This window comes from Chelonia mydas, chromosome 3 (assembly GCF_015237465.2).
Source record: "Chelonia mydas isolate rCheMyd1 chromosome 3, rCheMyd1.pri.v2, whole genome shotgun sequence".
NCBI lineage: Eukaryota > Metazoa > Chordata > Testudines > Cheloniidae > Chelonia > Chelonia mydas.
The window spans coordinates 15,080,339-15,096,884 of record NC_057851.1 but is presented as its reverse complement, the minus strand read 5'-3'; the positions used below and the strand labels follow the sequence as shown (position 1 = coordinate 15,096,884).

Below are 16,546 nucleotides of genomic sequence, written 5' to 3'. Positions count from 1 at the left end.
GTGATCAAGAAGAGGTGTCAGCCCAACTCCCATTGATTTCAGCCCAGCCCCCCATGACATGCCACAAATAAAGCATTCATGTGCTAACATAACACTGACAGACCCCAGTTGTCGGTGGGCAGGATTGAACCTGGCGCCTCTGGAGCTTAAAGCATGAGCCTCTGCCACGTAAGCTAAAAGCCAGCTGGCTCTCATCGAAGGCTGTAGAGGAGACTCATTAATCTCTTTCTCTAAGTAGCCTCAGTGCCACTAAATGGGACAGAACACCACACCCAGGAAGTATGTGGGTTACATTAAGACACTAGCTGTCTGCTCTCTCGGTGCTGCTAGGATCTGCAACTCATAACCATCTCCTGTGTCTTCAGCCAGGCCTTCAACACAGATGGCCTGATTCGCCCCTGCCTTGACCTTTGAGTGGCCATTCCCATCTGCGAAGAGCGTAAAGTGTCCCAGCCAGTGTGAGTACAGAATTCTAATTTGGTGGTACATTACACCTGATTTGTACAGGTGTGTCTGCACACGGTTCAAGGCAGGGCAGAAGCAGGCCTGGAGGCTGCAAAACAGGCAAGATCAGTCCAGAATTGAACAAGTCTGCTCAATGTACAGCTCCACAGCCATATCCTGCCCGAGGCAGATCAGACTGATGTGAACAGAGCAAGCTGGATATGGCCCCAAAGGCTGATCTATGTTTTCTCCTATCAACACTGCAAACTGAGCCTTGGATCAGGTTGTTCTCCCCCGCTCCCATCGCTAACAGATCTTCTGTAATCACACTTAAGAGTATAATGTTACTGAATGCACAAGCCAGACTTCAAACCCAGCTCACTCCACCATAAATGTATGAAGTCTGTTGCAGTACATATAGGAGTAAAGACATGGTTCTGTCAGGCTGTTCTGTTCAGGTTCTTATACTGTAGCAAATCATTTGGACAGTTTACTGAGGGTCATGGTGGATTCTCCAGCACTGGCTATTTTTAAATCAAGATTCAATCTTTATTTAACATGTAGGCTCTAGGTCAAAGGGAATTATTCTGGGGAAGTTCTATGGTCTGTGTGACACAGGATGTCAGACTAGATGATCACAATGGTCCCTTCTGGCCTTGGAATCTACTTTACCCATCTCCATGGGCTCTGGACACAGATATGACAGGCACTCAGCCAAATCCTGGTCCCATTGAAGTCAAGTAGAAGACTTCCATTGACTTCAACAGATCCAGGATTGGGTCCTCAATGAGCATGATTAGGGTTAGTCTGATTGGTTCCTGCTCCTTGCGCCATCCCACACAGGGGTCAGTCTTGTATGTAATCCCTGCTAGAGCTGGTTGAATTTTTTTTCAGTGGAAAATTTCATCAGAACAGGGTTTTGTCAAAAAACAAAAAATTCTTGGGGGGAAAAAACAATTGTTTCCTGACCAACTCCAGTGCCTTCATTCTCTTGGGCACAGGAACTGGCTCAAGAAGGGCAAGATGGAGGGAAGGACATTGTTCTACCCTCCACCCCAAGCTCTCTTCAAAGGGAATGCTGCATTGTCTTAAGGGGCAGTGGAGTGGCTTTGCTTCCCTATAGCTCTAAGATGCACTGGCCCAGATCCTCAAAGGTATTTAGGCTCCTAACTCCCATTGATTTCAAGCAGTTATCACTTTATCTCAAGTCCTAGAAGTTCAAACTTTTAGCACTAATGGATTCAAAGCCGCTTGATGAGCCAAATGGCACAATGTCCCTGCACTAGAGGACGGGATGTGGGGGGAGGGCAGTGCTACATTACTGCTATCCAGGGTTATGCCTGAGTAGCCCTATCTGGCCCTTGCTGAATAGCAGTGCCATGGCTGACCACAGCTTCCCTTTACTTCAACTGTTGTCAACATAATTCTGATGACCTTTGCACTAAAAACAACAGAGCAGGAAGAAACAGGCAGAAGAAACGCAAACAAATCATAAATCCGCTGTACATCCCCTCTTTAGAATGCTATTCTGGTGATACACCAATGGGCCACAGCCAACTCCAATTGCCTTGGATCCTCAGGGACACACATGAGCTGGCACTGCCTTTATGTTCACAATTAAAAACACACCCCACATCCAAAGCACCAGACAAGCGTCCTGTCAGCTAATAAGATGTTTAAAGACAGAGCCCAAAGTGCCACCTCATAAAATCCCCTGGGCTTCTATGAGGTGTATGTCATGGCCCAACTTAGCCTTTACATTGCATTATCCTTGACAGGGTCCTTGTCTCTTATAGAGCAGTACCATCTATGCAGAAAGGAAGCATTATCCCCACTTCACAAACAAGGAACTGAGGCACAACAAGATTGACCCAGGGTAAGTAACACACAGGAAGTCTGTGGCAAGGATCCCAGATTGTCTAACTCGCAGTCCAGACCCTTAACCACAGACAGCTTCCTTCCTAGTGGAAGGCATCTAAAAAAGAAACGAATATTTTTCCACAGGCTACTATAAAATAGTGGAGGGCTCACAAGAAGATATGCAGTAGAAATAACATGGTATGGTTATCCGTGCTTTGTACCACCTCTAATAGTTAACAAGGAACTTCCGTACATAGGAAGGAAGCTGTTGAATGGTGTCTGAGAGGAATTTTAACAATCAGAACTCATGACCTGCAAGCATTAGTTGTGGATTATGGTGACCCTGGTCTCATTTTGCTTGCAGGGAGGAAACACAGTAGCTCACTGTTAGAGGGACAACATGTTGATTTCTACCATGTCTACGTCCAGCAAAGGAAACTACTGTAGTTGGTGTAGACAAAAGATTTTGTAGAACAAGTCTTCAAGTCATGTGCAAGGAGCAAAAGGACAGCACTAATATTTTAACCAACCAGTCAGCGCCTACACCTCCAGGGCTATCACTATTCTGTACATCAGTCTCTTCCTGGAGCAAGAGTGGAACTGTAAACCAGGGGGCTAACTCACCAGCCTCCTGCCCCATAGAACACTCTCCACCCCTAGGATTCCAATCCCCCTTTTTCAGGGCTTCAGTTTTATTTCTTCAAAATAAAACCAGTTCCGTACATCAGTCATCTCCCTTCCCTACAACCCAGGGTCTTCTGCAAAGACTTATCTATTCCCTAGAGGATTACGCCCCCCTCAAGACCACATTCCTGGAAGTGGAGTTGAGTCAAGGCAAGTCTCTTTACTCCTTTCTTTTTCAAAGCCATGCACCTGTGGAGAGTCACATAAAAACTGGTTTCAGAGTAGCAGCCATGTTAGTCTGTATTCGCAAAAAGAAAAGGAGTACTTGTGGCACCTTAGAGACTAACGAATTTATTTATTTGAGCATAAGCTTTATTGAAACTCCCATTTTTTCATGGTCAGTGTGTATATAAATCTCCTCACTGTATTTTCTGCTTTATGCATCCAATGAAGTGAGCTGTAGCTCACGAAAGCTTATGCTCAAATAAATTGGTTAGTCTCTAAGGTGCCACAAGTACTCCTTTTCTTTTTATAAAAACTGGGTTCCTCCCCTGGACCCAAGAACACCTGCCTGCAGCTCCATTTACTGTTTTATGAGGACCAGGTGATCTTTCTACTATCACCTAATCCCTAGTTGGCATTAGTTGGATTGATCATGCTGGGGGGGTGGGGGGGGAGGCTAGGAGCTAGTTTCCTCTTAAAGGGTCAGCTACCCCGTGACAGAGACAAAACTGAGAACATCCTACAAAAAACACGCACTTGAGCCAAAGGAGAATCCCCTTTAGTGTTTAGCAACGTAGAGCCTCTGTCACGTAGTTGAGAAGTTTTGATTCTATATGGCAGTGGCGCACACACACACAAACATGTATGTTACAGAATTTTGTAACATCCCTCCTACACACACTGATTTCAAAGATTTCACTCAGGGGCTCAGAAACATCTTGCTCTCCCACAGCAGTGCCACAAATTAAGGGCTTTCTGAAATCGGGCCTAATCAGGTGCTCCAGCAAAGTCCATTGTTCCTAGGGGGGCAGCGGGGAAATCACAGTAAAAAAGGAGCAGTTGGCACAGTGTGATTCAGTGATGACTTAGTTCAAAGAAACATCAAGGGTCCAGATTAATTGCTTAAGATAAAAATGTGTACTTCAGTTCCAGGAACATTACTCAGTGCACAGCAGCACAACATTTTGGCCACCCACAGCATTTCGCCTGGTGATTTCAAATCCAATGTTCTGATGAAACAATCAGTCTAATTAAGGCTGGGCAAACCAGAACTTTCCCTCACACACACCCCTCCGCCCACTGCTAGAACTAGCCTGGAAACAGTGGTTTTGAAAGTTCTGAAATATTTTGTGAATTCTGTTTTTCTTCTTCATTATCTTTCGCTTCTGTTCATTCCCCTCTGTACTTCTGGCTTCCTCCTGGGGCCAAACTGAGCGCCCTGAAATACAGTAAGAAAATCTGTTCTCATACCATCTGCAGCCTGACCTGAAGCAGAGAAGGAACCTGTTCCCAGAAGATGTTAAGATCAAGAACAAAGACTAAAGAGGTCAACTAAGCATCCCAAAGTTTGGTTGCCTATGTGAACTATAAAATCAAAGTCTACACCATTTGATACTTACCCACCACTAACTCTCATCCTTACCTCTTTTTATAGGCAACGCCTTTTCCAAACACTGACCAATTCTCACAACACTCCAGTGAAGCAGGTAAATTTCATTATTCCCATTTTACAGAAGGGGAAAACTGAGTCAGGGAGGTAAAGGGGCTTGCCCAGGATCACACAGGAAGTCAGCGTTAGTTCTCGGTTTAGAATGTAGAGACTCCTGGTTCCCAGGTCTGCACCTGACCAGGTAATATTTTGTCTGGAAGCAGGGCTTGCAACAGAGCTAGTCTCTGGGCAACCTAATGAGCGCAGCTGGTCTTAGTAGGCTGCCTGATTGATTGGAAGAGTCAGCAGACCCACTCTGAAGCCCAGCAGCAGTTCAGTGGCCGCTCAAAGCATTAGTCTGTGCCCTGGACCCTGCCCTGCCTTGCTTCAGGTAACTTGGCTCCTATTCCGGACTTTGACTCCGATGCTGACGCCGGCTCTATTAAACCTGACTGCCCGTGTCCTACTCTCTGATCTCCTTACACATGAGTACATCACTCTCTTCAGCCTACGCTATCACACTTTTCTCTCTTATTTCAGAATGCTTTCTTAAAGAAACGTTGGTTCCTCAGCTCCTGTGTGACCTATTCTTTCCTTGTGAAATCTCTGGTCCTCTGGAAAGGTTACAATGTCTTACTTTTGAGTCATCTTCTCATTTCTTGGTACAGATCCAGGAGCCAAGCAAACTAGAGCACTTTGGCACAAGGCTGAGTGTTTGGCTGCGTGTTCTTCTTTTCTTTTAAATCTCTTCTTGGGAATGTTTGGCTCCAGAAGCCCTTTATTCTAGGAAGAGACTAGTTAATAGGAATCCATCAATTAAAAGATCAAAGTTTGATATTACAGATCTGACTACTCACAGGAAAGTAGGATTTTTCTTGCATTGTTCATAAAATATTTTTCTTTATACAAAAAAAAATAGGGAGGCAGCCTTGATAAGGAGAAATATGTTTTCGTTCAACTACAGTCAGAGACGGAATTGTTTGTAAGCGTGCTATTGATGATTGGTCTAAAGAATAGTAAATGTCTCATTTTTCTTGGGACACACAACACGGATTCTAAAATAGGTGGGAAGAGTTAAAGAAAGTGAAAGCTTATGAACATCAGAGTCTGCTGTTTTAAAAAAAAAAAAAATCTGGCTTGTTAACAAACCTTGAAACAGTTTCTATGGGGAACTTTGCTGATTCTGTCCCTTAGCGTCTCTGTGCGGTGAAAGCGAGTCTGTTTCTGGCACTCTATCACCTCCTAGTGGCCCAGAGGTAAATAAGGCTGATTCTTACATTCCTTTCCCTTTGAATTGTTTTTAGCTACAAATCATTTTCCCCAGCTGTAAAACAGTGGGGCTTAGGCACTTCCTCCTTTCAGGTTTAAAAGAAATCCAGCCTGACATTTAATTTTTAGTTCTTTCCCAAACCACTCCCACTGGTACTTCACTAAATGGAAATAAATCCATGCATTTCCTCAGAGTCAAGAAGTGACCTGCAGCTTTCAATGCTAATTTCCAAACAGCCATTGTTTTTAATTCCCTGATTATGGTTCTTGTGCCTGCTGCTACCCCCCAAACCCACCGTATGTGATTGCAGCTGGGAGAACCAATGCTATTTATCCTGACAGAATCAGCAGCATCCATGAATACTGAACACACAGACACTCAGCAGGGCTGAGCTAGGGATGACGCAGCAGAAAGAGGAAAGACCCATAGCCACCTCACTCCTTCCAGTCACCAACCCTTCCCCTGCTGACTGCCTATGACCGGTGTGCCACACACAGGACTGCTGATAAGAGACTGATCTTGATTTGCTAGTCCCACCCCCGGCAGGGATCGGGATTATATAATGCTACATCCCTGTCACATGGAGGATGCAGTTCTGTTCTAGCTGGGCCTTTACCTCAAGCTGTAGTGGTTCATGCTTGTAGCTAGATTCAGTCTCCAATAGCAACTAAGATGGCAGCCATCACAAAAGTAGGAGCAAACTCGCAGTAATCTTCCCTCTCTTTAATTGGTCTGTGATTATTGTCTTCCACCTGCTCTCTGCCTTGAGCTCAGCAAGTGAGCACTGTCAGTATGAGACTCATCCCTGATAAGAATGGTTCACTATGGAATCAATCCATAATTTCTGAAAGACTTGCTGGCTAGCACCAATACAATAAATACAACAATTAGAGCATTTAATAGTTTTGGTCTTTGACTGACTAGTGCTGATTCTTTGAAAGAGAAACTGCAGTTTGAACTCTGTATAATCCTCATGTCTACCTACTCAAGTGCCATTTTTGTAAATTGGATGTCATGACAAATTATGTACAACTCCTATTTACACTCCCCTTCCCTGCATCTCAGCGGCACGCTTTTACTGAAGCACAGGGCAGAGTTCTGGCTTTTCAGGACTTTCCAGTAAATCTTAGAGCTGGCCTGCACAAAATCTTTCACCAAAATAACTAAGTCAGTTTGAATTCAGAACCTTCATTATTTCAGGACAAGTCCATGCATGGACATGCTTGTTTTCAACCAAAAGCTTTATTCTGATTTAGCTTAAGGGCGATTGCATTCAAAATCCCAAATGCAGGCTTCATGAACAGCTCCAGTCATCTTAAAAGAGAGAGGATCACACAATTATGTTAGAAATAGTTGTATTTAATACAAACCATCTTTGCTGCCCCTTCTCCTCAATTTGCATTGAATTTGGACTACTTTTAAATGACAAGATACAAGCTATTAGGTAATAAGACCGCAAGTGTGTCCACCTTCTAGACAGACTCTCACATTCTTCCTGCTGCTTTTACAAGGAACATTCCTCAAAAGAAAATATGGTTTGTAACATCTGCATTATAATTCAGGAAAGTCCTCTAGCCTGTGTTATACAGGACGTCGGACTAGACTTTCACAGTAGTCCCTTCTGGCCTTATAATCTATGATTTATCATAGGACGTGACATGTACACATCTGTCCTTTAGGCACAGACACACAAACAGTCTATGGTGTGGCTTAAAATTAGTGTGTTACCTAGATAGTCTCTTAGTCCATATATAGGGTTCCCAGGTGTCCGGTTTTCGACTGGAACAGCTGGTTGAAAAGGGACTCTGGCAGCTCCAGTCAGCACTGCTGACATCTACTAAAAGTCTGGTTGGTGGCACAGTGGGGCTGGCAGGCTCCCTGCTTGGCTCCTGGGAAGCAGCATCATGTCTCTCCAGCTCCTAGGCTGGGGGGAGACCATGGGGCTCCGCACAATGCCCCTGCCCACAGGCACCGCCCCGAGCGCTGGCTCTCCAGCTCCCAATGGCCAGGAACTGCAGCCAATAGGGGCTGCAGGGGCGGGGGCAGCTCGTGGAGCCCCATGGCCGCCCCTCTGCCTAGGAGCTGGAGGAACATGATGCCGCTTCCCAGGAGCCGCCTGAAGTCAGCGTCACCCGGAGCTTGCACCCCAAACCCCTCCCACACCCCAACCCTTTGCCCCAGCCCTGACCCCGCTCCTGCAGTCCAAACCCCTCCCAGCCCAGAGCCCTCTTCCTGCACCCCAAACTCCTCATAGAATAATAGGACTGGAAGGGACTTCGAGAGGTCACCTAGTCCAGTCCCCTGCACTCATGGCCAGACTAAGGATTATCTAGACCATCCCTGACAGGTGTTTGTCTAACCTGCTCTTAAAACTCTCCAATGATGGAGATTCCACAACCTCCCTAGGCAATTTATTCCAATCCTCAGAGGTTGAGAACAAATTTTCTCCCTCCTCTTTGTAACAACCTTTTATGTACTTGAAAACTGTTATGTTCCTTCTCAGTCTTCTCCAGACTAAACAAACCCAATTTTTTCAGTCTTCCCTCACAGGTCATGTTTTCTAGACCTTTAATCATTTTTGTACTCTTCTCTCAACTTTCTCCAATTTGTCCATGTCTTTCCTGAAATGTGGCATCCAGAACTCGACACAATACTCCAGCTGAGGCCTAATCAGCGTGGAGCAGAATGGAAGAATTACTTCTCGTGGCTTGTTTGCAACACTCCTCCTAATTAATCCCAGAATGATGTTTGCTTTTTTTGCAACAGTGTTACACTGTTGACTCACATTTAGCTTGCGGTCCACTATGACCCCCAGATTTCTTTCCGCAGTACTCCTTCCTAGGCTGTCATTTCCCATTTTGTATGTGTGCAACTGATTGTTCCTTCCTAAGTGGAGTACTTTGCATTTGTCCTTATTGAATTTCATCCTATTTACTTCAGACCATTTCTCCAGTTTGTCCAGATCATTTTGAATTTTAATCCTGTCCTCCAAAGCACTTGCAACCCCTCCCAGCTTGGTATCATCTGCCAACTTTAGAAGTGTACTCTCTATGCCATTATCTAAATCATTGGTGAAGATATTGAACAGAACCAGACACAGAACTGATCCCTGCGGGACCCCACTCATTATGCCCTTCCAGCATGACTGTGAACCGCTGATAACTACTCTCTGGGAATGGTTTTCCAACGAGTTATGCACCCACCTTATAGTAGCTCCATCTAGGTTGCATTTTCCTAGTTTGTTTATGAGAAGGTCAGGAAAGACAGTTACAAAAGCTTTACTAAAGTCAAGATATACCACATCTACCACTTCCCCCCTATCCACAAGGCTTATTTGCTTTCTTTGACAGTGTATCAGGTTGGTTTGACATGATTTGTTCTTGACAAATCCATGCTGTTACTTATCTTATTATCTTCTAGATGTTTGCAAATTTATTGCTTAATTATTTGCTCAGTTATCTTTCCAGGTACAGAAGTTAAGCTGACTGGTCTAATTCCCCAGGTTGTCCTTATTTCCCTTTTTATAGATGGACACTATATTTGCCCTTTCCCAGTCTTCTGGAATCTCCCCCGTCTTCCATGACTTTTCAAAGATAATCACTAATGGCTCACATATCTCCTCAGTCCTTGAGTATTCTAGGATGCATTTCACCAGGCCCTGGTGACTTGAAGACATCTAACTTGTCTAAGTAATTTTTAACTTGTTTTTTTCCTATTTTAGCCTCCAATCCTACCTCATTTTCACTGACATTCACTATTAGATGTCCAATCACCACCAAGCTTTTGTTTTGGTTTTCACCAAGAAGAAGTCATTAAACCCCTCTGCCATTTCCACATTTTCTGTTATTCCCCCCCCCCCCACACACACACACACACCCCTCATTGAGTCATGGGGCTACCCGGTCCTTGGTCTTCCTCTTGCTTCTAATGTATTTGTAGAATGTTTTCTTGCTATCCTTTATGTCTCTAGCTAGTTTGATCTCATTTTGTGCCTTGGCCTTTCTAATTTTGTCCCTGTGTACCTGTGTTATTTGTTTATATTCACACTTTGTAATTTGACCTAGTTTCCACTTTTTGTAGGACTCTTGATTTTTAGATCATTCAAGATCTCTTGATTAAGCCAAGGTGCCATACTTCCACTGAATGCATCCGATGAAGTGAGCTGTAGCTCACGAAAGCTTATGCTCAAATAAATGTGTTAGTCTCTAAGGTTCCACAAGTACTCCTTTTCTTTCTTCTGACATTTCATGATCACTTTCACCCAAGCTGCCTTTCACTTTCAAATTCTCAACCAGTTCCTCCCTCTTTGTCAAAATCAAATCTAGAACAGCCTCTCCCCTAGTAGCTTTCTCCACCTTCTGAAATAAAAAATGATCTCCAATACATTCCAAGAACTTGTTGGATAATCTGTGCCTTGCTATGTTATTTTCCCAATAGATGTCTGGGTAGTTCAAGTCCCCCATCACCACCAAGTCCTGTGCTTTAGATGATTTTGTTAGTTATTTAAAAAAAAACCTAACAAACAAACACACCTCCATCCCCAGCCCCACCCCAGAGCCCTCACCCCCTCCTGCACCCCAATCCCCACCCTGGAGCCCCCTCCCACACCCCAAACCCCTTGGCCCCACCCCCGAGCCCCCTCCTGCCACCCCAAACCCCTCATCCCCAGCTCCACCCCAGAGCCCGTACCCCCCAGCCAGAGTCCTCATCCCCTCCCGCACCCAACCCCCCTGCCCCAGCTAGGAGCCCCCTCCCATACTCCAAACCCCTCAGCCCCACCCTGGAGCCCACATCCCCAGCCAGAGCTCTCACCCCCTCCTGCACCCCAACCCCCTGCCCAGTAGAAATGAGCAAGTGAGCGAGGGTGGGGGAGAGCAAGCAACGGAGGGAGGGGGATTGAGTGAGAAGGGGTGGGGCCTCAGAGAAGGGGCGGGGCAAATGCTCATTTTTCTGCAATTAGAAAGTTGGCAACCGTATCCACATCCAAGGGGAGGGAACTGAAGAAGGCCCCATTGTTGCCCTCCCGCTCCCACACGGGGGAACAGGCCTCTTTCTCCTTCTGCCCCCACCACAGACCCTGAAGAAGTGTGTTTTTGAGCAGAATTAATTGTAGGGATCAAGACTGATTTTTGGTTGCCAAGGAGTAGAATTGATTCCCCCCTCCACACACACATATACACCCAGTAATTAGGTACCTTGGCAGAATTAATTGTGCAGAGTAATACAATTAATTAGGAGCTGCGTTGGGGGACAGAATTAATTAGGGGGAGCTCTGTGTGTGCAGTGAGAGGAGAGGAGTAGAACTAATTGGTGCTCAGATTAAACCCATTCTGAATTAGGCACACTTAAATCTCCTGTCTTTTGTAGCAGAGGTTGGCAGGTATGCATACCTATTTAGTTTGCCAACATAGCTGAAGTCAGATGTTCAAGAATTCCTTGAGCTGAGAAAATAATTTGCAAAAATAGCTTACCAAACATTTAGCCTTGTTTTCAGCCTCTTGAATGCCCACAAGCTTTCCTTAGATTAATTTGTCTTTTGAAATTATTCAAAATATGTTTGAAACTTTTTTAAACCACACGGAATGAGTCACAGGGTGCTCTCGGCCAAAACATCGCTAGCAAAGAGAATGCAAGTGTCACACACTTGTAGCGTCTATAGCTTCGTGAGTATTCCACTGGTGTCCATTGACGGCTCAAATGGTAGAGGCCAGGCACATTCTTCAGTGCTAAAGGATTTGCACTTTGCTGCCACTAGTAGTGGGGGTTGTAACACAAGCACTTCTAGTGCAAACATTTGTGTGTGTAATTGTAAGAGTGGGTTTCTCGGAACGTAAGCTCATGCTGCTTTGAAATCCCCTTTCTGTGAAAGTTTCTGCCAGTAAAACTTGATCGCTTAAAAACTGGCAGAAAGCGAACACCCGGGGAGCATGATTCATGAGGAAGGCCGAAGCAAATTCATGGGCTTTACTCACTAGTCCTCGTAAAATATTTTCCATATTCAGACAGATCTAATAATTACACACCAAGGACATGCAGAACGAACACGTTTGAAATGAACCCTTTTTTAGCGAGCACATGACAGGGCGGGTGCCCAAAACCAACAGGCACATTCCCAGCCACCTCATTAACGAAAGTATTTGTATGGGAATTGACAACTTGCATGGAATATTTCTACCCGGGGTGATTCAAAATAGCCACCATGTCTTTTAAATCCCTACAACAAGAGGTTGTGTCGTGGAATAGCTGCCAGACTCACCTTTCTGATATTAAAAAGATCTGGGACACCTTTTCATATCTATAAATATTTGAAAAACCCTTTCAGTAAAACTTCATGTACTGTCTCCTTCTGCAGAAGGATTTGTGCCAAAAAAGACTCCATTTTATCTCCATGTGATTGCAGCCGGGATTAGAATGAAGCTTGGAGATCTCTGCACGCTCATCAGGTACAGCATGGGGGCTCGTGCAAAAAAACAGGTTAGGTTCTCATCCCAGGTTATACAGTCTTTTGTAAGAGCTCCCAAAATGGATGGAATTTAAGAACATAAGGTGTTGGTCCCAGAAGGAGGGCATAGTCGGCAAAAAACACATGCACTTGGCTCCTTGGACCTAGCATTCATTAAGAAGGATTTCAGATTAGAGAGACTGGTTGGAATGACACTGTCTGCATTGACTTCCCTTTAACACCGAGAAGCAAACTTGTTAGGGTCCAGGTTCTCCCCAGCTCACCTGCATGGCACAGAGGAGGTCACAAGGAGCCTTCCCCTTCTTGCATGCCCCACAGCAGGGCTAGTTGCAGTGTCTGCATGTAGGGGACTGTGGGGACTACTCCTTCTTTGCATCCCAGGGATTTTTTAGCCTCTCAACTTCTAGCCCCTCCTGCCACTATGTCCTCTCCCCCCAACCCCTTACATTCGGAGGAGCTTGGGAAGGATAGTACCTGTCTGAACCACAGTCCCTTGTGGAGCCCCTCTGGGATGGTGTTGCTCAGCATGGCTCCTAAATAACACCACATCTAGTCCTAAACAATGAGCACTTATGTTATTTATTTAACTATGGGAGGTGCAAACTCTCACAAATCTTCCTGTCCCAGAGCACCCCCTTCTGGCAAAACATGGCATGGCTGCCACTAGGCCTTTTCTTCAGGCTCCCCCATCTTACTTGCAACTTGAAAAAACAAGGCCCTGCTCTATCCTGGGGGGTTTCACACAGTCTTTAACCTGTAATTCCCCCTCACTCCAGGGTTTAGACAGCTGCTCAGCTCAGCTGCTCTCCTGAACTAAAGGACAGAGACTCTGCACTGTCTTTAACATGTAATTCCTCTTCCCTCCAGGTATCTAGTGCTTTTACTCTACCTTTGGTCCCTGGATCCAGCAGTGTCTGCAAGAGCTCCCAGCCTCTCTCGGGCTCTGTTCTAGCACCCAGAGGTTTCTGCCCCAGCCGCCTTACTCCAGGCAATTCCTCTCTAGTGCCAGGGAGGCCTGGAGAGCTTTCCAGTCTCTGAAGCTTCTAGTCCTAAATGAGCAGGGCTCTGCCTTTTGAGTCTACCTCCTGCTCCAGGTGTCTCAGTTTGGGTTGAGTAGCTCATTTCCCCTTCCCGATTCCCAACCCAAATTATCTCCTGGCCCCAGGTGTACCCTGCCCCTAACCAGGCCGAGCCAGAGTACCCGTGTTCAGTCAGAGAAGAGGCGAGACTCTCTTCCTTAAAGGGGCTCAGTCACTCTGTGACACAGGCCAGTTTAGGTAACACGTGGATGTGAACTGTGGCACCTGCACTTTGCCCAAACAGTGGGGCTGCAATAGAGCTGGGCAGGAGCATGAGGTCCACACTCACTGTGCTAGGTGCTGTTCAAACACATCACTTTGAATATTTATCGACTTTTGCGCCGTATGGTAACTTGCCATAGAACTGAGGTCTCCCCAGAATGAAGCTGAATCTCTGTAAATTACAATCATTGAGCAATTAACTATTTCCCTCATCCATTAATATGCAAAGAGGAAACACATAGCTCTACACTCAGAAACCTTATCCACCATGAGGTATCAGCACCCCATACATCCCTCATCAGAGTATAGGTGCACCAAAGTATTTAAATAAATTTAACACATGTGGAAGTTGCAGACCAAAAGTGTAGACTGAAGCCAGAGTCACAAAGCACCTTTTGAATAACATTGAACAAACATGGGAAGATAGTATAAATGTCACCAACTCCACTGCATAGATTTCTAATAAACTATTGCCGAGACAATAGGAAGCAATTCTGTTCCAGCTTAGCAGAATTCTTTTTTTTTTTTTTTTACATTAGATTTCTCCAGAACCAATGCTGGAAAGGAGATCAGATGTCTGCTCTCTGCCATGGGACATCCTTTGTGTCATGAGCCATTATGATCATACTTCAACCTTTCTGCATGTTGTATTAAGAGAGTGGCACTGTGTGCACCCCTGGATGAGTCTAGCATAGTTCAACAATCCATCTGTATCAGACACCTTTATTTTAAAAGCTTTCCTCTGCCACTCCCTTCCCCACAGGGAACTGTGATCTTCTTCACCCCCCCCCCTTTTTTTTTTTAAGAACAGGGTTACTATTTTTTGTCTTTATTTCTGCTATCAGTGTTAACTCAGCCATGGCACCACAAGCTGTATTCAGAGTAACACTCCAAGCTAAAAGGGTTAGGCCCAGTCAGTACTCAGACAGGTGCGCTCTAGAGGAAGCTAGGAGTAGTGGAATTGGTAGTGCAGAAAATGGCTGTAAGCTGGTTGACTAGGCCATCTTGTCCAACAAAAACAGTCCTGTGCCAAAGTGTAGCCACTAGAGCTGTGTGGAGGACAGAAACGTAATTGCACAAAGGATTTCAAAATTGGGCTTCATTCAGAAGTTTCAAAATGCTCAGAGAAAATTCTGATCTTGTTTTGGAACAATCAAAATATTTTGTTTTGATGTTGACCTTTTAAAATTTTATATTAGAATAGATCGTGCAAAATTTTTAAAATTTCAAAATGAAAACCTGAAATCTTTAGTTCCAAAAATGTCAAAATGGGTATTTCAACATTGTCAGAACTTTTAATTGCCGTTTTTTCTCTGAAACAAAATTCTGACAAAACTAACACCATTTTGTGAGATACCGTGTGGGTGAGGTAATTTCTTTTATTGAACCAATTTCTGTTGGTGAGAGAGACGAGCTTTTAGGCTTACACAGAGCTTTTCTTCAGGTCTAGAAGAGCTCTGTGTAAGCTCGAAAGCTTGTCCTCTCTCACCAAGAGATTGGTCCAATAAAAGAGATTACCTCAGCCAACTGGTCTCTCTAATATCCTGGGACTGACACAGCTACATCAACACTGCGTACAATGATTTTGTGAAGCATTTAGATTGAGGGAACTGCATTTTTTTTTCCAGCAAAAAATAGTTCCTTCAGAGTTTTTTCTGACCAGTTCTAGTAGCTAATTCCAAACATTCAAGAATTATGAGTCAGGTTTCTCAGATTTATGAGATTGAAAATAAATCTTACAATTTTTAAGGCAAATAACTTTGGAGATGTTTTCATTTGCCTTCTGGTTTTTGAGTCTTTGGGGGTTACAAGCTTTTCTATGCATCCACGAGGATAAAAACATTTGTTTTAAATGAAAACTGAGATTCACCTGCCTGCAGAAGCTGGAACTTTCAAAAAAATACCAAATCTCCTGGTAAAACAACAAGAAATGGCAAATGCACCAGTCCTGCAAATGTGCTCTGAGGATGCTCTTGTGGTTAAGTCAGTAGCACTGAAATCAGCAGCAGGGGGTTCAGTGCCCAACTCCACCATAGACTTCTTATGTGCATTTGGCAAGTCACTGAGGGACAGAATTTCAAAGGCATTTAGGTGCCTAAAGATTCAGGCCTCTTGTGCGATATTTTTTTTTTTCAGGCAGGTCCCTAGTGCGGTGACAGTCAGCGTCCAGACATACCATGGGGAAAATGGGGTCGGAACACTCAAGCATAAGCAATTGAATTGACTGGTTGTATACATTTGTTATTATGTAGAAATATACAGCCAGTAAAATCTTCTGTGAAGACATATAATGTTCTTAACTCGATAGTCATTAGGAGAGATGTATACAGGTTATGAATGTAGGTAGATGTAGAACCTTGTAATTCTAACTGTAGTGCAAGAATACCATCACCTCCCAGCAGTGCGGGGAAGCAAGCCGGCAGGAAGGGTGTAATGTCCGAGGTCTTGAACCCAGGCCTAGGAGTTCTCAAACAGCCACTGCATCCTGGCCTTAACCCACTGTCTGCCAAAACCTAGTGGGCCAAGAAGCTAGTAGGACTCCAGCCTCAGCCAAGGCACCACCCACGGGAGCCCTGGTTGGAGGATCGTCTAGCTCCACCAATTGGTCTAACCACGCTATTTAAGCCAGAAGGAGGCACAGGAAGTTGTCTGAGCACTAAGGTGATTTCCTGTTGTGGCTGCACTGAGCCCTGCTTGTGCTGCTTCCTGCACCAACCCTGTTCCCAATTCCTGCTCTGCCCCTGGCTCCTGCATCACTCCCCCATCCCCCGCCTTCACTCCTGTTCCCTCTGTGCTTGATCCTTGCTTCTCCTCCAGTTCCTGCCCTGGCCTCATTTCCATCATCAATTACCAATCTGGCTCCGACCCTGACCTCCAACTTCTGACTCTGACTTGACCCTTGGCTCTGGCATGTGGTATCTGAATTGGGTGCT

At 44.9% G+C, this 16,546-nt stretch overlaps 1 long non-coding RNA gene across 2 annotated transcripts; it reads left to right on the top strand.

Moving 5' to 3' along the window:
* The first annotated feature begins 365 nt into the window (after positions 1-365).
* Positions 366-16,078, top strand: LOC122465288. Of its 2 annotated transcripts, XR_006290020.1 has the most exons (4): positions 366-458; positions 4,586-4,637; positions 12,202-12,292; positions 14,153-16,078. It is a non-coding gene; the product is annotated as an uncharacterized LOC122465288 (long non-coding RNA). The 2 variants fall into 2 exon arrangements; XR_006290021.1 differs by lacking the exon at positions 4,586-4,637.
* Positions 16,079-16,546: the final 468 nt, after the last annotated feature.